This window comes from Vulpes vulpes, chromosome 2 (assembly GCF_048418805.1).
Source record: "Vulpes vulpes isolate BD-2025 chromosome 2, VulVul3, whole genome shotgun sequence".
Taxonomy (NCBI): domain Eukaryota; kingdom Metazoa; phylum Chordata; class Mammalia; order Carnivora; family Canidae; genus Vulpes; species Vulpes vulpes.
This window is the reverse complement of record NC_132781.1, coordinates 131,975,335-131,998,257: the sequence shown is the minus strand read 5'-3', so window position 1 is coordinate 131,998,257 and position 22,923 is coordinate 131,975,335. Positions and strand designations below refer to the sequence as shown.

At 44.8% G+C, this 22,923-nt stretch overlaps 1 long non-coding RNA gene across 1 annotated transcript in view; it reads right to left on the bottom strand.

The window, feature by feature from the left end:
• Positions 1–22,923, bottom strand: part of LOC140597948 (uncharacterized) — a 174,728-nt gene that overhangs the window by 137,967 nt on the left and 13,838 nt on the right. The window contains exon 2 of the long non-coding RNA XR_012000022.1: positions 22,482–22,654. This is a non-coding gene — a long non-coding RNA (uncharacterized lncRNA). The remainder of the gene's footprint in view (positions 1–22,481; positions 22,655–22,923) is intronic.

The following is a 22,923-nucleotide window of genomic DNA, read 5'->3' as shown; positions in this document are numbered from 1 at the left end:
AACTGCCATATGTGAGACCCATGGGAGTCCCTGATTAATTTTCATTTTCATCATTTAGTCCTGAGCTTGGCCTGATTTGCTACACGTGTGAGTCAGTATGGTCACGGACTTGATTTCCTTGCAGTTTTAAGGAAAAAGATGAACCAGCGCAAGTCTCTTTCATGCCATGGTCACCTCCTGAAAGGCAAGGACTGACTCCATGTGCAAGTGTCCCCAGTACCCCAGCAGCAGACCTCTGTCACATGGCAAAGTGGGAATTTTTAAAGATTTTCGAGAGCACTCAGCTAACAATGAAAGCATCACATTTTAGATAAAATTCTCCATCCCTTTGTGTTTCCCTTGTCTTTTCCTGGATCCATGTTCTCTTACCCCTTCTGAGTGCCCAAAATACTGATGATAACAATCCATTAGCAAATAGTTACAAGGGTTAGGACACTCAAGGAGTCCAGTTGGAAAAAGAAATACCAGCATGATAATGGTGCAAAAAGTACTTGGGGGAAATCCAAAAGTGGAGAGATCCCTGCATGTTGCTCCCTAGAGGAGCAGAGGTGAGCTGAGCCTCGTACAGACAGGAAGGTCCGATGGGGCCGAGCGATGTGGGCAAGAGGAGGGAAGACATGGCATTTGAGGAGTGCAAATTCAAACAGGTGTTCAAAATAAGTTCAAGTGGGTGTGCTAAGGAAATGGTGAGGCTGATTGGAAAAAGTTTTCACAAAGGCAGCATGTCTTTAGGAACCAGTTACTTCAATGAAAGATTTGGACTTGATCCTACAGGCAACAGAAAGGAGAATGGCAGGGGGAAAGGTGTCTTTAAAGACAGTTAATGTGACACTAATGACCAATGTGGGTGTTGGGAGGCTCCCGCATGGTCCAGCTGAGGGGCCATGACGATGGAGAGGGTAGTCGTGAAGTGATCAAGGCTGGCCAAGAAGACTTGATATAACTCTGGGAGCTGCCCAGGGTTCTCTCAGCAAATATGTCATGAATAAAGCCTTTCTCTTTCTCAAAGCCTCCCCACTCTAGTCCTTTACTTTGCCTTTGACAGTCTGATGAGCTCTGCTGTGCTAACATGTGAAGGGCAGACTGTGACTTAAGATAGGAGTTACACGAGGGGCCACTTAATCCAAATTTTTCTGCGAGTTGGGGCATTTGGGTGGCAGTTGATTGCTGTGACACCAGGAGAAAGGACATCGGCCTGGATTAGATATCATCACTCTGCTTTCCAAATTGCCCTGATTGCTCAGGTCACAGCCCTCCACACATCTGAATTCCTAGGGATGAGTCATTGAAAGAGGCACCCTCCCCTCCCCAAACAGAAGTTTCTGTTCTCTCTCCTTGCTCTACTGCATACCCTGTGCTTGGACTGCCTTTTAAACAAATCAGGGAAGGAAACAGGAGTTATCTAAAGCAGCCATGCAAATTTCCACAGGCAGAGGGTCTGAAAGAAATGAGGCCCAGCCAAAATGACCTCAGGCATCTGCCAAGGGAAAGAACCTTGCTTCTAAGAATGTTCTGCAGACTTCCACGTCTCCTTCCATGACAGGCATCAGTGGTGTGACAATTAAGTGTGGTGGGTGGGCATTTCTGTGGGCTGGGAGCCTATTTTAACTTCCAACTGTGGGAGTGAGCTTTAACTCTGTGCTAAAATTAGGGGAATCCAGCAACTCCTGTGGTTATTTCAATCAGTTCCCACTTATTGAGTAGCAGCAGCACAGTTAAGTAATAACATGGTAACCTTGCCAAGACATAAATGAAATGCTGAGCGTTGCCCAGTTGGACCTGAAATCGCTTCAATGATCTAAGTGGAGAGCCAAACCAACAAAAGGGCTGCTGGCACCTCTGAGGTAGGGGGAACTGGGGACATGGAATAGAGTCCCCACAGCAGCTCCTCTGATGCTTGGGGAAATTTTAAGGGATCAGGAACCCAGGGGCCCGGCCGTCCAAATTTCCCTAACAAAGCGCCAAGATTCCCAGGGGTCAGGAAGCCTTGATCTCCCCTCTCAGAAACCACACACTGGTTCTGCCAGGGCAGCCCACAGCCAGAGCCAGGGCATCAACGAGACCTTGGCCCTGGTGCTTGAGCTCACACCCCACTAACGAGCGTAATAACAATCTAGATAAGCAGCATCTTACGGCTGCACAGTGCAGAGCGTTGTTCTGACTGGCTCTACTTTGGGAGGAGGATTTTTCTCTAGCTGAGCGAGAGAAAGGCCCTGATGCCAGCTCCCAGTTCAGAGCAGAGAGTGGAGATAAGGATGAAATGAAAAGGAGGAGGAGGGCAGAGCCAGAAGCCTTGAAGAAAGCTTCTATCGAGGATGCTGGGAGCACCAAGGGCCACGTCAGCCCTGAAACAACCCCACTGGGTTGAGGCTAGAGATGGAGCAGGGGTGGGGACGGGGGGCCTGAGGATGCAGAGGTCACTGATTACCATAGTTTGAGCACCCAAATACTGGGCTTTTCATTTCACTTTCCCCACCCTCCTGTCCTGACTGCGTTGGCTATTTTCCTCTACATGGTTAGTTGATCTGAGTTCGAGCCCAGCCCGCAGTCAAGGGGCAGGACTGCCACGAGGCAGGGTCACTGGTGGCCGTCCTAGAAGTCTGCTACCGCACACACCAATATCACTGAGCCCGCCTGCCAAGCAGCAGAATGAACAACAGGGAAGAATGGAAGAAATCAGCCTACTGCGCTAAGAGCCTTACCGTGGTTGCCAACCCTGGCCACACCTCAGAAGTATCTAGGGAACATCTAAAAAATACTGACATCTGGACCCTACCCCAGATATTCTGATTTAATTGGTCACAGGTGGGGCCTAGGCATCAGCAAGTTTAAACATCCCCCATGCAATTCCAAGGAGTTACAGGATCTGATTTAGTTCTTCCCAGTGAACGTTAGGCAAGGGACAAGATTGAACAGAAAGCATGGGTGTTCCAGGTGGAAAGGCCCATTATAGGTCACTAAAAGAAGACCCCTCATTCCCTATTGAGGGTGGAGTCCCCTCCATTCCATCCCTGACAAGGAGAGGTACCTGCGCCTCTAGAAACCTCTTTTCCCCCACCTGACACACAAGGCCAGCTAGCTCATAGTGGGACACAGCTGCCTGCTTGAAGGTCACCTTATGTTGAGCTGATCTCTTCTATTCTTTATTCTCATCCTTTGATTTTCAGTAGAAAGGCAAAAAGAGAATTCCACATAATGTTGTAAAAAGAAAAAAAAGTCTGAGCACCTGCTGTATTATTGGATTGAAGATTGGGTCCTGTTATACTGTCAAACAATGAGAAAGCCCGCTCAGGTCGGAGGGGCAGGTGTTAACAGTTCTGAAGTCCATCTCTCCTCTCTCTGCCCCTTGAAGCCTGCCTGTCCCCACCCCATCCCATGTACACCATGGGGCTAGGAGCTTGATGGGGTACTTTGCCTTTTGCTTTCATAATTGTCTTCACTGCCTTCTCCTGAAATTGGGACTCTATAGAAAAGTTAGTTATTAGCTTTCATTTCATTAATTGTTTTCGTTCAAAGAATCTTTATTTAAAAGTCAATTCCATGTTGGTTTCCCGGAGATACAACAGGGGGGCAAAGGCAGCCACTGTGCTGCCTTCATGGGGCCCTTACTGAATAATCATATAGACACATAAAACCACAACGGCGATCAGTGGAGTGCAGGAGAGCAAGCACATCCTGGAGCCCAGGCCACCGGTGGGGACTGAGAGGGAAGGTGAGGCTGGAGCTGAGATGGGAGGTGAAGAGGAGCTGGCTAGGGGATGGAAGGGTGGAGGGTTGGAAGAGTGTTCAGGCAGGAGGAAGAAGTATGGGCAAAGGTATTGGGCAGGGAGGGAATGAACATGCGGGGCAGGGAGGGTTGGAAGAGTGTTCAGGCAGGAGGAAGAAGTATGGGCAAAGGTATTGGGCAGGGAGGGAATGAACAGGGGGAATGAACTGTGTGGCTGAGGCCCAGAGCATGTGGGAAGGAGCTCAGGAGGCCGTGTGGCCAAGGAGCACATAGAAGCCATGTTAGGGATGCATTATCATTATCATAAGAACAAAAGAAGGCCATCAAAAGTGTTTACCAGTCAAGGGCAAATGTAAAGATGTCAGAAAGGGTCTCTAAATTAGCTACTCTAATAATTGATTTATTTTTAAAGATTTATTTATTTGAGAGAGAGAGCATGCACACGTGTAAGGGTGGAGGGGCAAAGGGAGAGAGAGAGAGAGAGAATCTCAAGCAGACTCCATGCTGAGTTGAAGAGCCTGGTTCAGGGCTCCATCTCATGACCCTGAGATCACGACCTGAGCTGAAATCAAGAGTCAGTCGCTCAATTGACTGAGCCACCCAGGCACCTCATACCCCCAAGTTATGCCATGACTCTGCATTTGGGTTTTAGAACATAGAAAGTTTCTCTTAGAAACTGGAAAATCCTTCTTAAATAACCAAAGTCCTCTCTCGTTTATTCAGTCTGCAACTATTCCCAGGCATCCACTATGCACTGGGCACTGGTCCTTGGCCATCGTCCATATAGACCTTACAGCCAGGGGAGAGAGACAGACAAGGAACAATGGCCAAGCTGCCAGGGCCCCCTAAGGCTCCTGATGTTTCCCTGCACCCAATGTTCCTCGAACTGGCATTGGTATGAGCAAAGTTGAGACTCACAAAGACAACAGCAAACAAAACAAAGTCCCTCTCTTAACCTACTGATGAAAGACAGGTAATACCTAAAAAAATATGTATATATCATAAACCAGGTAGTTACAAATGCTATGAAAAATAAATCAGGTAAGGGGGGTACTAAATGTTGAAGGGTTTACTATTTTATATACAATGCTTAGTGAAGGTTTCTGATTAACATTTCAGCAGGCCGCACTTAGGAAGTTATATGGAGAAGCAGCATTTCAGGGAGATGGTATACAAGTGCAAAGATCCTGAGGTAGAAGCATGCTTAGAATGTTCCAGGAACATAGGAAAGTCAGTGTAACTGGAGGGGAGCAAGCAGGGAGCAGGGCAGCAAAGGGAAATTGTCCCTACGGAATTAAGGGGTATGTTGCCGGAGAGGGAGGCAGGAACCAGGTCACAGTCTTGTAGGCCACAGTAAGGAGTTTGAATTTGATGTTGCAATGGAAAGCCAGCATCCATAATAGAGCCTTGCACAAGGTGGTTAAGTGCTAAGAAAAAATAAATCAGTTTACGGGGAAAGAGAGAGACTGGAAGGCTGGGGAAGGCTTATTTAAAATAAGAGGTCAGAGAAGTTCTCTCTGAGGAAGTGACTTTAGGGCTGAGTCTTGAACTCTGTGAAGCAGCAACCATAAAGATCTCTGGGAGAAGCCAGTTCCAGGCAGAGAAAATAGCACTCAAGTGGGAATATGCTTGACATATTCTGGAAAGAGCAAAGGTCACGGTGGCTGGCACTGGGTGTGGGAGGAAAAGAGGGAAGGAGACGAGGCTGGGGAAGCAGGCAAGGGCCAGTTCCAGAGGCCCATGTAGGCCCGAGTAAGGCCTGCTATTCCATACACATCAGAAAGACTTTGAGGATTTCAAGTAGAAAAATGACATGACATCTCAACATGGATTGCCAGGTTGAGAACAGACAATAGCAAGGACTAAGTCGAAGCAGGGACATGGGAATATCAGTGGCCTCAGTAGTTCTGGCCCAGGACGGCAATGGCCTTGGTGACTAGGTCTCAGATGGAGTGTGATGAGTACTCACAGCAGTACTCACAGAGGTGGGGGAGTGGGGGAAGAAATCAAGATGGCTCCTGTTTTTTATTTTTGTTGGTTTGCTGAATGCACTGAAGCAAAACCCAGGGGATTTCTGCAGATGGAAGCCATAGCCTCAGGCAGGGATAGGCCTGGGTGAGGGGCCACAGCCTGGTGATGGCAGAGATATGGAGGGGGACAGGAAGGCACCATGAGCCTGGGAACAGGGAGCAAGGGAAGGAAGAGGAGCCCTGGGGAACCCTAAAGAGATAGGGCCAGGGAGGACCTGTGATGGACTCAACTGCTACAAACATTCGTGGATAGGTTTTCATGAGAACATAATTTTCACCTCTCTAGGGTAAATACCCAGGAGTGGGATGTGGGGTGATGATATGAATACATTTAACTTTATTCCTTTTTAAGATTTTCATTTATTTATTTGACAGAGAGAGAGAGAGAGAGCACACAAGCAGGGGGAGTGGCAAGCAGAGGGAGAGGGAGAAGCAGGCTCCCCACTGAGCAAAGAGCCCAATGTGGGGCTCAATCCCAGAAACCCGGAATCATGACCTGAGCTAAAGGCAGAGGCTTAACCAACTGAGCCACCCAGGCACCCCTACATTTAACTTAGACTGTTAATATGGTGAATTGCACTTGGTCATCGTAGAATATTTTTTTATAAATTGCTGGATTTGGCTTGCTAAGACTTTATTAAAGAGTTTTTGTGTCTCTTCATAGGGATATATTTTTTTAAAGATTTATTTATTCATGAGAGACACAGAGACACAGGCAGAGGAAGAAGCAGGCTCCATGCAGGGAGCCCGAAGTGGGACTTGATCCCCAGACTACAGGATCACACCCTGGGCCGAAGGCAGGCGCTAAACCGCTGAGCCACTCAGGGATCCCCTTCATAAGGGATATTGATCTGCAGTTTTCTTTTCTTTTCTTTCTTTCTTTTTTTTTTTTTTTTTTGGTATCATCTTTCTGAGATACAGATTAAAGCAGTGTTTAGAGGGAAATTTATAGCATTAGGAAAAGCTAGAAAAGAAGAAAGTATTTACATCAATAATCTCAGCTTCCATTTTAAGAAGATAGAAAAAAGGAGACCAAAATAAACTTAAAGCCAGCAGAAAAAAGAAAGTAATAAAAATAAGAACAGAAATCAATGAAACAAGAGGACCTGTTTGGTACCAGGTTAACATTAGCCTCCCGAGCTGAGTTGGAAAGTGTTCCATCCCCTTTAATTTCTGGAAGAGATTGTACAGAGTGACTCTAATTGCTTTAAATGTTTGAAAGAATTAATGGTGAAATCATCTGAGCCTGGAGATTTCTTCTTCAGGAGATTCTAAACCACAAATCCAGTGTCCTTACTAGTTACAGAACTATTCAGCTTATCTTGGTGAGTTTTGGTAGTTTGGGCTTTTTTAAAAATGATACAGTTCTTCAAAGTTGTTGAATTTATGTGCATAGAGTTGTCTGTAGTATTCCCTGGTGATTTTTTTCATTGTCTGTGGGATTTATAGCAATATCTTCTTTCATTCTTAGTACTGGTAATTTGTGTCCTCTCTCTCTCCTCTTTCTCCCTCTCTCATTTCATCTTGCTAGAAGCCTATCAATTTTAATGATATTTGCAAAGAACCAACTTTTGGCTTTTTAAAATGTTCTCCATTGTTTTTCTGTTTTCAATTTCATTGATTTCTGCTCTTTATTGCTTCCCTTGCTCCCATTGCTGCCATTAAGGGATTGCTTGGGGACTGGGGTGTGAGGGAACAGAGAAAAGAAAAAAGAAATGATGGCTTTTGCACTCTTTCTGAGAATTAGGAGTCTCTTTCCCCAGTCCTTGAGCGCTCCTGGAGTTCTCCCAGCCTGCTCTCTGGAGGCCACTTCCAGTTTTCTGGCTGCATTGAGTTCAGGATGGGGGTGAACAGAGGGAAAAAAAACGGTAAGCTCACCACCAATTCCGTGGTACTCCAATTTCTGGTCTTCTTCCCCAATTTACTTGCTACGATTTACTTTTCAGAGTCTTCATCCACTCTGTCCAGGTTTTATAGCTGCAATCCGTCACAACAACCAGGTGGAGTGTGTTTCTTCCATCTGATCCAGACTGAAACTTTCCCCCCACATTCTTTGAGCTGATTCAGGAGGGTTTGGGACCTCATATGTAGGATATAGGGCCATCATATCTTCTTCCCACCCCCCACGCCCACTGCTCCATCTCCATGGGCTTTTCTTGCAGCACGACTGCCCTAACCACCACCCGTTCCTCCTGTGTTCCCTGGGAATGTCTGTAGCTAAGGTCGAGGCAACTTGCATGATTGATGCATCTGAAGCCAGACACACCCCAGACAGCTAAGAAGTGTGTCTTCCTTCAGAGATCAATTCCTACTACCTGAGAATAGGAGTTCATTCCAGAGGGGATTCTTCGTGATTCTTAGGTCTTGGGACATTCTCTTCAAATGTGGTTCAGGTCGTCCTGGTGGCTTATGGTTGGCTTCATGAAGTTCTCTTCCTGGCTAGACTGATGGTTCATAAGATGACTTGATTTTTCTTATAAACTTACTCCAAAGAGAAGAAAGCCTACTTCTTCTCCAGGCTCATGCACACTCCTTGTGGTCTCTTCCCATGCTAGGTGATTCGTTCCAAATACCCAACGCTCTGCTGAGAAGACAGTCCACCTGACCTGGGCACCCACATCATCCTTAGAGAGTTGAGTAGCAATCCTCCTAGTGCAGTTAGAGAGGAACATCCCAGGGGCAATACCCTGACAGGCTAGGTGGAGAGGAAGCCTGATGCTAAATGAGAAACCCAACCTGGTCCCCCAGGCCTGCCTGAACCAAAGGAGCATCACAATTCCAGGGCCTGTCCTTTTAATAAATTTTAAAATTAAAGTCAATGTGGAAATGAGGTGGGTGGGTGGGTGGCTCAAACTAAATGGTCATTGTGCACCAGGCTGGTTATCTCACCGGTTGTTATACAATAAAAGAGGATCAGATAAACACAGACATAACCTCTGCCTCCATTGATAATGTAAATCATCCCTTGTATCATTTGTCTTTCCTTCAGACTGAATACAAAAGGCATAGAAATGAACAATTCATGCCTAAACACAGGAGAGCTTGAAAGCTAGTGTATGTCAGATGTTTACTCTAGGTCATCATTAAGGGGTCGAGAGGATTGGCTTATAAACACAGGCTATTCTATCGGGGCTGGGGGTTGGGAGGGTGGGATAGAGACAAAAATGTTTCCCCTCATGTGGAGACAGCTCTTTCAAAGATGCATTGCAACTTTTCTGCACCATGCACAGTGAGTTATATAGATAATTCCTTTTATAGGATATGAAATGTTGTCTCCCGAGCGGTGCAAAGCATAATGTGCTATAGAAACAATGCTTTTTCACTCCACTTTGTGCAAATGTCATTTTTCATTATCCACTGAACAAGAGCTTGCGGGAGAATGAAACGAGAGCAGGGTTGCCCCTTCCACCGATGGTCAGGCACTTCCCGACACGACCTCAGCAGAGACCTCCATAGGAGCCCTGGGAGTTGTCCCCAGGCAGCTTCCCCCACTGTGAAGTGCAGAGCACGGAGCCCTTGAAGGATGTCACAGCTTTCCGGGTTATCCATTTCCACTGCCCTCCTTCTCTGTGGAGGGTTTTGTGGGTGGCGGTGGTGGCTGTTCTTCCCACCCAGCCCAACCAAAGGCAGCTAAAGAAAAAGTGCCAAGACAAACAGAACGAGAGCCTTGGGGACCCAGTAATGGGTACAGAGCGTAGAGTGTGGTAATCATTCTTTTGATTTGTGCTCAGATATGTTTTCTGTTTGCTTTCGCACAGAATGCACATTTTCCCCCTGGATTGCAAATAATCTGAACCAGGGTAAAACCATCACAAAGTGGCCTTCAAACATCATGTCTATATTGGAACGGAATGACTGATCAGACATTTAAATATGGAAACTGGGAATTCGGGTAAATTGCACTGATATGGTTTTTTAAAACACAGGCAGAGTTGTTTAAATAATCTTTGTTTTCTTGGGTCGGTGTCTCTCTCTCTCTCTTTCTCTCAAGAGTTATGCATTTTTTTTTCCTTCTAATTTTGCTCTCATTTGTCCCAATTTTAGTGTCATTCGATGATTTGGTTGCATCTAAAAATTATTTTTACATCATTCCTAACAGATGGAACCAGGAGAGAAGATGAGATTGAATTATCACCATTCCCCATGTCTGGTCCCTCTGCCCTTTTTCCAGGGTCATTTTCTTGAGCTAACCAACATCTTCTTACATTGTCATCAATGTCTCCTGCCAAGTGTCTGTGAAGTCAAAGACAGGCAAAGAAATAAGCACAACCTGGAATGACCGCTACAGCTGAGTGTCCTGCATACTCCCTCCCCCAGGATGGGGGGCAGGGAGCGGGTGTAGAAAACAGCATGCTCACAACTGTGCTGGGTGAGGCTCCTGTGTGGTGGGAGCCCCTGCCAGCAGTCAGGCAAAGGCATCCTCCAACAGGGCTCTAGTCCCACAGTCATGTCAAGCGCCGGGTTTTCTTTTAGTTACTCAAGGATCAAAGGGAAATTATTCAATAAAAAGGAACTTAAAGGGACTTCTGGGCCGACACAAACCTTAATCAAAAACACTTGTTCAAACGCAGCTTCCTTGACCTGCCTTTTCATATTGTCTTCCCAGTTCTTATAGACATTTGTGATTGAAATCAGGATTTTCTCCATCACCATTCAGTGGTCCCTCTCCTCTGGGCTGACGGGGGTTTCACAAGGGTGATGTGACAGTTTGTTGCTAAGGAACTGAAGATATATGTCACAATGCAGTATTCTGACGAAGGAGAGTAAATACTTCTCAACAGATTCAATATGAAGCATAAGTAAGCAGTGTGTGTGCATGTGCAGGTGTGTCTTATAACTGACAATGGGCACAAGAGAGAGCTTGAGCTCACAGCCACCTCCTCTCTAAAAGCTCCCCTTTAATAACCCTCCATCGCCTCACTTGTAAGAATGCCATCATGCCTTTGAACTTTTCACTTCAGCTTGTTTTGCTCCCCTCTGTTCAATGCCTGTTCCATCACACGCTCGTGTCAGGGATGTATCACACTGTGACCTCGAGTCATGGTTCTCTCTTAAAAGGAGTCAAGCACCAAACTTCTCCAAGTCTCTAATATTCTAGGTGTTCGGCAGGGAGACTGGAACATGAAATTCCTCCCACTTAAAAGTACACCCACATCAATGTTTCTCGAAAATCTACTTCTCTTAGTCACGACCTATGAACACGAATAGAAGGCGGCCAATGTTTTCCTGTATCCCATGCGCCTGAACGTTGGGAAAAGTTAGAGATTATATAGTTTGCGATGTCTAGGGAGAAGTGCGGTAACTTCGCAGTTGTTTTTTTTTTTTAATAGAATTCTTTAAGAAGCAGAACATTTCAAATGTGCCCTTCTTCTCCTTTTGCAGCAGGAGAAAAGATCTCTGCCTCTCAGTGTGGTTCGCCTGCTATCATGTTGCTGATTCTGTGATTGTTAGATTAAGAAAAATGGGAAAATCTAACAGCAGATAATGCCGCAAACGAATGGTATGCATACAAGAATAGATAAGTACACACCATGAATTGAAGAGGAAATGGATAAATGTAGAAAAGGAAACAGTGATCCTTTGAAAATTGAAGATAAGAGCTTAATTACTTATAGAGAAAACTACAGGAAGATGTGACCTGAATTTCATTGAAGGGAAGTAAACGTCGTGGTCAAATCCTTGGGTACTAGGCCAACATTTTGCTCGAATTCTCTCTCTCTCTATGCAGTAGGGGGCCAATTCGGAGTAATGCATGTTTACTCTGCCTAATTGAGGAGGTTGGACGCTAATGAGTTTTCTGAACACTGCAGAAAAGAATGTTGCATGTGAAAGGAAACCAACGGGTACATGGAAATGAAAAAAAAATGTCCTGGGAACATGGGAAAGTTCACTTTGGTGGGCTGGGAGAAATCCAAACAAAATAGGTTTTAGAAAGAGGTGATGTGGTTAAAAGACACTCACTCACCCTGGCCAGAACAGAACTATAAACAGAGTTTGACCCTGACCTCCCATAAATGATACGGGCATGTGTTGACAAGCAAACTCAGAGTATGTCACTTGATTTTGCCCATTATTTATGCTACCCTGGGTTTCCTTCTGTGCCCCTTGGGGGTTTTCTCCCAACCACCCCAAAAGTTCAAACTCTACACACATTCTGAGAATGAAAAAGTAGGAATTATGTCTACAGTGAGGTGCCTAACCAGAAATGAGTAATTGAAGACAGACCTTTGAATAGTACCAATATAGATTCGGTTTAAGGTGATTAGGGCAATTTGGTCTCAAGATTTGAGAACATTTAGGAGGCTCAACACCTGCTGAATCCCTTCTGCTGGGGACTCTGTCAAGGGACAAGACAAGAAAAAAATAGAAAAAGAGCAAGGAGTTGGCTGTGTCCTTGGGAAGTTAGGACGTGATAGCAAAATCGTTATCAAAGAGGCACACAGGACAGCATAAGCAAAAGGTTCCAAGAGTGGTTTTGGCCAAATGTGCTTCCTCAGAAAGGGAGATATTTCTCTTGGTCTAGAGGTGGAGGGGAAGGGAGGTGTCCTTGGGCTAGGGAATCATCTAAGGAAAGGCAAGCAGGCTGAAGTAGCCCTGAGATGACTTAGAATATTCTGATTATCTGTTGGTGTGTAACAAACTATCTCAAAATTTGGCAGTTTAAAACATTTTATTTTGTTTATAATAATACTTGTGTCTCAGTAATTCAGGAAGAGCTCAGCTGCATGGTTTATCTCTGATCTACATGGTGTCAGCTGGGGCCAGATGGTCCATCTTCAAGATGGCTCCCTCACTCTTTGTTTGAATCTTCGGCCTGCTTCTCTTTCTCCCCCTACCATCTCCTTCACCTCAACTTGAGCTCCTCACAGCACGACAGCCTCAGGGTAATAGGATTTCTTACAACAGCAGCTCAGGGTTTCAAGAGAGTGTTCCCAGGGGCACAGCCAGGAGTTCAAAGGCTTCTTATGACCTAATCTTGGAACATCCGGACATCACTTTTACTACATTCTATTGGTCAAGCAGGTCATAAAGGCAGCTCATATTCAAGGGAACAGAATTAGACTCCATCTTTCAATGAGAAAAGTCACAATGAATTTGTAGCCAACTTTACCACCAAAAGTACCGAATAAAGCAGGATGTTTTAAGTAAATGGTCAATGCCAAGAGCAGGAGCAAATGTCAGAGGAAGAGGCAGAGAATGAGTATAGAGGGCATTGAAGGTAAGAGATTTGAACATTCAAATAACATCTTTTCTCTTGGTATACCCTCTCTTGTGGAACTTCGTTCAGCTAGACAAAAGAGGGCACCATGATTTTCTAGAGTCCCCAGACCCTAGACTAGATGAGTAAGGAAAATAGAAACTTCCCATCTGAATCTCCCCAACAGGATACTTTCTGGTCAGGGCATATTTGGTTGTGAATAGAAACTCATTCAAACCAGGTTAAGAAGCACAGCAGGCAAGCATAAGAGCATCCCAGGACAAGAGGGAGGGCAAATGGGCCATAAGCAGTTCTACGAACCCAACCCTGCAAACTCCAAAATCAGAGTTATCCCTTCGTCCCTGATAGGCACCTGAGGTCTATTATCTCTGTGTCAGCTTTGATCTTTTGCTTGTCTTCCCAGATGACCTGTCCCTGCTGACTCATCAGGGTACACCTGGCCAAAAATGGCTGCTCTAGGTTTGCACGGCCATTGATTCCATCACAGCCTATATGCCTTTGATGCCAACCACCCAGCATTATCTGACCACAGACTGTTCATCTCTTAACTTGAATTCTGGAGTGGTCTCTGGTTAGATTAGACCAGCCTACGGACTGGTACCGTTTGAGTCAAACCTCTTCTCTTAGTACAACCAAGTATCGCTGGAGAACAGGTGTACATGTCTAATTGAAAAAAAAAAAAAAGGTAACATAAAAGCATAGTCACTTAATCTGCCCTGCCCCCACAATCAGTGAGAGAGCACAGGCAGGGAATGAGTCAAGTGCAAAGATGTAGGATGGCTAAGCAACAAGTAAGGAGGATCACGTGGAACAGGGGCCAGTCCAGAGCTGGGAACTGGGATAAGGACAAAATATCTTGGTCCCCAAGCCATTCATGCATATCCCAAACCCTTCCCTGATGGAGGCAGACCCATTTCCTATGGAACCTACCCTGGCACTCTTGATGTTTGAAGCAGTAAGGTAATGGACAGTAATAATAGGTAGTATCAAAGAAGGCCCTTTCTTATCACAGAGGATTTTAATGCTTACAACAGTACTGGGAGTATGAGCCCTTGCTCCCTATATTATTCTCCAGCTAACATATCTATACCAAGTCATAAGGGAAAGATGGATGGCATAAGCATAAGCTCTTTAATTTTGTCAATAGAAATTATTAATTTAAAAAGTGAGTAAGAAAACAAGTCCCAGTTGGAGAAAAGTATTAAGGTACTTCATACTTTCATAGAAAAACGCAAATCAGGATTCTCCTTTTCCCTAATTAACACACATAATTCAGGATAAAGTTTAAATTGATAAGAGCCCTTTCAACACCGGAGAAAGGTATTGACTTTCTTGTGGTAAAGGTAAGTAGAAGGTACATTAAAATCACCATTTTCTCAGTAATCAAGTTTACCGCCACAATAACTTTGGACTATGACACTCCTTCAGAAATGCTGTCTGTTCAAAATTCTCCAAATAGCAGCCCTGAATGGAATTCTGCTGGGGTAGGAGAATTGTGGCTGGGTAGTCAAAATCAATTTGTTCCTGTGATTGACACGAGGGCCTGCATGTCAGCCAGTCAGCCAAGCTCTCTCAAACCATCTGTGCTCCGATTATGATCAATAGGTATTCACGATATGCCCAGGAAATGTGCTGTTTGATTACTTTTACATGGGAGAGAAGACAAAACATCTCAACCTAGAGTCTCTTAATGTGGATGTAGAAGCTGGGTGATGAATTATTAGAATATAGAGTTTGCACTGATAAACTTTTGAACTTTCATTGAACTTGTAGATTAAGAATAGGCAGTTTTTCCAAGAGGAAAATTCACCAGACAACCAACAATTTTTCTTTCACATATTTAAGGGAGATGTTCGATCTGGTAAGGAAATAATAGTAATTTATGTCTTTGATAATTGAGAAGGATTATAGTTCTATACACAGAAAAAGCAACCATCACCGGGGCCCTGTGAGTCACAAAGCCATTAAAGAAGAAGCTTCCAGCTTAAAAGCAGATGAAACCTCCGGATTTGGAGCATGATGTTCTCCAAGAGGGAGTTGAGAAAGGGAAAGAAATCCCCATCTACTTGTAAAATTAGGGCCCCCTCTCTGCCTTTCTTCCAAACCACCATAATGACACTTTCCGAATTCAGCTTGATCTCCCACACTAAAAGAAACAAATAGGAACCTTTTCTCTGCGCGCACAGCCCCCTCGCATATACCGAAGTGCACACATATAGCAGACCCATACTGACCCTCAGTGGGAGGCAACTGACCAAATATAAGCAAGGAAGCTGCCTCCTTCAATCTGCTGAGACCCATCATTCTCCAAACAACATTTGTCCTGTAATCTGCAAGAACAGCCTGGATCAGGTGAAAGGTTAAGAAGGAAGACTGCTGACCAGCTGGAAACACATGTTTGGTACACTCAACTCACTACAAGAAATTATTTTACTGATAAAATAGTGTCAGCCGAGATCAGGTTCCTAAGAGATGGGAATTACTAATTTTGCTGCAATGACACTGAACAGCTTGTATTAAAAATACACACTGGCTCATGTGTGGCTCTTTGGCTTGTTTGGTACAATGCACCAAAGACTTCAAGCAAATGCTGGCCACTCTCCAGTTGAGTTCAGCCCTTATTAATAATAGATCCTATCACCTTCCTTCCCAGATCTCTTCACTATAATGTTTTTGCTTCCCTGGAATTCAATTTGAGTCAATCCTACCACTACTGTTAGCATACATCTTGCTGGATGCTCAAAAATGAGAAGGACACGATCTTATCACAAGTTGCTATAAGCTGGTGTTGATAAAGAACCATGGGTGTTATCACACAGGGCTGGGAAACAGCCAACAAAAAGGAGAAACACAGTCTCAAAGCAAAGTCCAAGGATGGAGCCAGAAGCTCCATTTGGGGGGGTTCAAAGTGCCTGTTCTGTTTGCAAGGAAGAGACTTACACAAGTTTTCTCAGGTCATGGGGATTAGGTGTTATTTTAAAAACCCCAGACGTGGCATGGGAAAGCCATTCAGGACTTGGACAGGACTAGGGACTCATTATCCCGTCTGTCTCTCTGTCTTATGGCATCTCCACCTTGCCTGCTGGTCTGTTCTGTCCTCCTACCTCTATTGACTTAGCTCGCTCCAAGTTTCTGTTTCCTTCTAACTATGGTTTACACATGACTGCTCATGACCTTGACTCTACCTCCTGGTGTTTAGTTTTAGCAAGCACTGCTAACTGTCTTATTTGAATTTCTAAAGAGGAGAAAGAGAATTTAGTTGTTTCTCCCCACAGTTCATGTGGCCACACTCTGGGTTACTGGCCAGCCACCAGATAGACTACTCCAGTGCTGATGACCCAACCATAGGCCAAGTTTCAATGGCCGATAGGACCAGGTCAAGGAGTATAAATAAAGCTGTCCCTTCAGCAGGGACAGTTCAACTTATAAAAGGTTTGGCAGGCATTCTAAAAGTTGACCTGCCTGCTCCATGGGATAACTGGGAAAGGTTCTGTGGAGGTTACATTTGGGATGATCATAAAAGAATCCTGTGAATGGACAGGCAAAGATGGAGTAAATATGGAGGTAATCCAATATGCAAAAGCCAAAAACAGGAAAGTAGGGAGTAGTGGGGAGTATGAATATTTTGTTTGACTAGGATAGTGCTTCTCAAATTTTCTGTGCATGTGCATCACCTGAGGATTTTTTTTAAATGCAGATTCCTATTCAATAAGCCTAAGGTGGGACCTGAGATGCTGCATCTCTAAGTTCCCAGGTGATACAAATGTGCTGGTACCCACTTAGAGTAGTAGGGCTAGAAAAGGGAATATGCCAAAGCTTTGGATGCCAAGCTAAGAAATTGGTACCCACTCTACCACAGCAAGTAATGAGCAGCTCTGAAGGACGTGGGATGGAAGAATGATATAATCAGAGTGGTGCTAAAGGACAATTGATTTGGCAATGCTTTGTGGGATAAATCAGAGCTGAACTGGAAGATCAGCTATTTAACAATTGTAAACACCAGGAAAGAGGTAATAAGGACTAAATTAGGATGACTTCTCTGGAAGGGGGAAGGAAGGGATATATAAGATGAGATATATAGCCAATTGAACATGCCCTTCCCAATGTCCTTACGTACTCTTGCCTTACTTAACAAGAGAAGTCACTTCCTCGGGCATCACCTGGTGACATCTCTCTATGTCCTTCGCAGGGTGTCTGCTTTTTATTTCAGATCACATCTAAAGATACACACTATCTTTTACCTCTAACCCTTAATTTCATTCTCCCTGCCTAACTGCATTTTTTATTGTGTGCAACTTGCCGCATGATTTAACTATATTATAACCGTGTAACTATGTTATTTAGCTATTATTTCATTGTGTACCAGTAACCAAATTCAGTAACTATATTTGTTCTGCTCAGGAGTTTTGTAGAAAGCATATCTGAAGGGCACTAGGCAATGAAGTAAAGTCTATTACCGCCTTATCACCATCAAGAAAATGATCTGTTTGTTTGCAGTTCACTGAAGTATATAGCCAAAGAAATTGAAAGAGAGTTTACGGAGGGCTTGAGTGAAGTCCAGAGATGGAGATGGATGGATATTCTAAACACTATGCTTGGGTTCAAGATGCCCAAAAGCAGCTATGACCATATGCAGTAAGGAAGTTGCCAGATCATGTACTGACAGGAAAGAAGAGAGAAGGTGACAAACCTTATATTAGTATTCAGAACTTCCATTACTACACAGTGTACCCAGTCCGTACTATACATTTAAAACCAAGGGAAAGATAAATTTGATGTTAAATACAAATCCCGCCTGAAATTTTCTTAAGGCTAAAGGCTTCATAATATCCTGAGATTATGGCTATAAAGAACAAATCTGTGCTTACCTAATGGATCGTTCGTGCCATTTTGAGGTTGAGTTCCGAATACTGAACTTTGGTTTTCTGGTTGAACATTTGAGGTCCCTGTGCATTAAAGCATTTACACACCAAGCAGGACTTAAAATCCGTTGCTTTTCCTCCTACTGGGATGGGATTTTGTACACATATCTCAAAAACGAAACGGTTAAAAATTAATTAATTTTCAAAAAAACCAAACAGTTGTTGTTGATCAAAAACAAAACAGAACAACTATTCTTCCTTCCAACAGAATTCAATTCTTTATAGAGAGAAAGAAATTAGGAAAGGAAGGAAGGGAGGAAGGGAGGATGGAAGGAAGAAAGGAAGAAAGGAAGAAAGAAAGAAAAGGCATTGTCCAGTCTAGGAGATTAGAGCTATTTTGATTGCACAAGAACATAATCAGAGTCAGGAACACAATGAAGTATTCCCAAAGGAAATCAAGATTAAGATGCACACTTCGGCCTCCTCCTACAAATGCCAACCTTCCAAGCCCACAGGTCATTTTGTTTGACAGTGTCACATCGATTCACATTTCACAATGTGCTCTTAACTTCAGAATCTTAATGTGCTGGTTGGAATCAGTTGTGTCTTTTGAGAAAAGCCTGAACTTGACCATGTCCATCTTTGGAGAGACTTCCTAGTTAGCTGGAGGCACTGATAAGATGCCTTGTCATTCTGGACTGTTAGGTGAGCTAATAAGCTTCTATGTTGCTTTCAAACATATTCACACAAATATTCAGATACACATGCATGCGTACCTATACATGCATCTGTACACAAATACATATATCTGTGAACTGAACATATACATTTTGCATATATAAAACTGAACATGTGGTATGTTATGTCCTTACCAGACAATGGGAAGCCATACTTTGAAGAGGACATGGATTCTGGGGGGGAAAAAATCCACATTCCATAACAACTATAGTAATTATTTCACTATGTGTACCTCTACCAAATCATCATGTTGTACACCTTACATATAATTTTTACTTAAAAAATAAAATATTAAAAAATAGGAAATAAGGAAAAGAGACTTTCTATATTCAGTGAAGGTGATGGTAATGGGTCAAACTCTCTGACCCCATTATCAGAAGTAAAATGCAGTTCAGGCCACTAGCAGATGGCACGGAAGGAAGAGGAATAGGCTTCTGAGGACTATTATGAACCTGCATGGGCCACTGGGAAAGGAAAGGAAAGGAAAGGAAAGGAAAGGAAAGGAAAGGAAAGGAAAGGAAAGGAAAGGAAAGGAAAGGAAAGGAAAGGAAAGGAAAGAAGGAAAGAAGGAAAGAAGGAAAGAAGGAAAGAAGGAAAGAAGGAAAGAAGAAGGAAAGAAGGAAAGGAAAGGAAAGGAAAGGAAAGGAAAGGAAAGGAAAGGAAAGGAAAGGAAAGGAAAGGAAAGGAAAGGAAAGGAAAGGAAACAGACATGCTGGATCCACTTTCTTTCTTCGACTCCACTTCAAGCTGTGGCTTAGGACTGTGGACACATTTCTGAGTGTCCCGGTGGTGGCTGTAGGTGGGGAGAAGTAGAGCAAGGAGTCAGCCTGCCATGCTGACACCTATGCTGTCTCAAAGGCAGTATCTCCAGAGGGAAATACCCGGAAAACCACAAATCCTTCTTCCTGTTTCTCTCTATTTCAGTTCCTTGCCTAGTTGCACATGGCCAGAAAGAAGAACCACCACCACCTAAGTAATATCCCTTCCGAAGAGGTCACAGTCTATGGTCACACAGCCATGAAAAGCCTGCAACAAAGAAATTCAACCTCTTTGGTTGCAGATTGCTCTAGGCTCTTTCCTCCTGGCCTTGTGAGCGGAGCCTCACTTAGTGTTTGTGGCTGCCCAGTGGGCTCCACCTCCACGCTGCAGGATGGCAACAGGGTTCAAGCCTCATCTGGTACTTCCGAGCTCATATCCTACCACTCTCTGCAGTGTCACCCCCCAGGTGGTCACCACAGAACCTACTCGTTGATCCCGGCATCACCCACAACCACCCAGGGCCTCCACAAGGGACAGGAGAGCTGAGGTTTCAGGGCCCAGGTGTAGATGCCAATTAGAGTGTTTTTAATGTTATGGGAATGGTAGTAAAAACTCCTTGAGGACAAGAGTAGCAATTAATCTGCAAATGTGTATTAAGAAGAATCCCTAAAAAAGCAGTCACTATGAAAGAGTAATAATGATGATAAAAACACATGTGTATGAGTAGGGTGGAATTTAGGGGTGGCTTCAAAGAGAGCAGGAGGTGTTTGGAAGCCACTCTTCCCCAACAGATGTGAGTTGGTGAAGAGCAGATTGGGAGAACATAGTCATAATGCACCCACCAGGAAAGCCACGACAAGGAGCCCAGGTGGGGAAGACCCCCAGAGAGGACCAGGAGAGGGGGGCAGCACAAAAATGGCTGCCCTGGAAACACTTGACTCCAGAGCCAGCCATTATTCCTGGAAGTCAGCATGCACAGAACCTGGCTGTCAAACTGAGGAGGTCTTTTCCCCTCCAGAGACCAAAGCAAGGTAACATGGGGAGACCCAACAGAGTCAGTGTGGAGGACACTGTTCACTGGCTTGCTCTGCCTCTATTCTGAGCTCCTCCAGGGCACCATCCCATACAGCAGACCCTGGAACACGAAAAACTAGGTTTCCCGTCCTCCTCTGGAAGGTAGGTAGGGACCAGATGGGATTAGGCTCGGCCATTGAGATGCATTGGCAAGAGACCTCAATTTAGAGCCCTGTTAGCTGGGGCAGGAGGCAAGGCAGGGAGTTCCTACCTGGCCCAGGTCATGGCAGAGGTGGTGAGCTCTGCAGCGGGCAGGTGGGATCACCACCTTCCCATCAGAGCAACAGTAACTCTTCGAGCTGGAATTGTTTCTGGGAGCTCTGACCACCACTTACTTGTCTGCCCAGCTCTTCAAAGCGTGTGTAGGCCAGAGAATTCCTGATTACTCATCCCCTCCTGTTTCAACTAACTAGAGGGATTTCCGTTGTCTGCATCGACCCAGCCAGCGGCAGACCTCATGTGTTTGACACCCAAAGTGGACCATTTTTTTAACACTCTCCTCTATGTGACAAAATCGTATTCAGTGGTAATCCTGTAATAATCAGTAATTACTATTGTTCTCATTAGTCGTTCCTTTTAAAACAATCACTTAGAGGAATAAACTTCAATTTTAAAGATACTATTCAAAACCAAATACTTCATGGATGAAATAACCTGGATTTGCAAAATTTCAAACACTGAAACACCAAGCGATCATGTGGAAGGACAGAACTGAATTCACTTGGGTTTTGTTACTTGGCTTTGCAATCACTGTGCTATCATTGTGTATCTATTGTTTAAAAGTGAGAATACCTATTACTGGGGGGCCGGAGACACAAGCTGCGCCCAAAGCCAGCTCCAACCATCACCGACTGTTCTTACTGGGGTACTCCTAATTGACTTTCGGGTGGGATGTGCTATTTGTTAAAGGACAAGTAATAAAATATGCTAATTTGAAGCATATATATATTTTTATATATACATACATTTATGTGACTGTAAATAATTAAAATTCAACAGTCGCCACAGCAATTGTTTAGAACGTGGACCAACAAAAGATTTTGGGGAAGGAGTATTTTATCACTGACATTGTTTAGAATTGCCGGCATGGGGATAATAAAAAGCAGACTGACTTACAGTCGATTTTATTATTGGTTTTAAATTCTCAGCAGACACTGCAGCTCCACACCACATGCAGCAGCCAGGAGGCCTGTTCCTGCTGCCTGTGCTGGTGCTCAGTGCTCTGAGGTGAGCAGGTGGGGTGAGCCTGAAAGAGCCTGACCCCGAGCTTGAGGGCTCAGGAGGGACACGGGGCATAAGGGGAAGTGATGAAGAATGAACCCAAGACACCAGGGCCTTCACCACACCTACTGAGGGACTAGGCCAGAGACTCCCCAGATCCCCAAATTTTGTTAATGCGCAAAGGTCCCCGCACAGATTGCCTTTGGTGGGGAGGAACGGAGGGCCCCACGCTCTGTTGAAACACTGGTGCCAGAGTCTCGGTAGTGGGGTGACTTACCCACCCGCACGTGATGGAAATGCGCGCTTTAGCATGATTAAAAATCACTTCATGTCATGAGCCCTGGAGGGCACACACAAACAGTAGAATCTATAAATGTTAACTCTACCAATGCCAAAATTCCACTTCCATCTTAAACCCCTGAAATTCCTCGATTGGCGAGACAAACGAGCTGTACATCAGCGTGTTCGGGGTGGGGGTGGGGAGGGAGAGCAGAGGCCTTCAGTAGAGGCTCAGCCGCCAGGCAAGGCCACCACCCAGGCACCTTCTCTCTCTGCTCCTCTGAATGGTAGCCTCCTCAGAGAGACCAAAAGAGCTCTGAGGGCAGAGACCGAGTTTCTGTCCAGTGACCCTCATGGTCCCCCGGGGTACAAGTCTGATGAGAGGCTAACATCCCAGTTCCAGGGAGAGTCAAGTTTGTCTTTCCACCTTTAGAGGAGGGACTTTTAACACAAAGGTACAGACTCAGCTGCCAAAAGATGACAACACAAGCCAATATTAATCCAGGCAACTGAGGCCCCATGGGAATTTAAGGGGACTATCCCCCAGGACAAAGAGGATAGCAGTTACTCACCACCCCCAGGAGGGCACTGTGCACTGGCAGAAAAGATGCAGGTAGGCTTTGCCTCATTCCGAAGGACCCACGGAAGCTTATGACCTCTCTCCTCTGGGCAGCAGCAGGTGAGATGTCCATCCGCGGGTACCGAAGACATGTGATGATAGACACATTGCCACCAGCACCCCATCCTGTTAGACCAAAGGGAGGTGTTTTATCATTAGAAGTGGCAAGAAAGGCAGGGCCATTCAACCACGTGGCTAGCGCCCAGGTGTGTGGGGGAGCAGGTCTGCCGTGGCTCATGCATTTCAAACACTGCCCTGGCATCTAAGCTCAGATTGCTGCATTATGTCAAGTAGTGTCAGCCAGCCTTATATCTAAGAACTACAGGCCTTAATTACTCCAGGGAGCAGTCTGGTGGCTAAACAAAGAAGGGCTTGTTACAAAGGCCCCTTTGTTG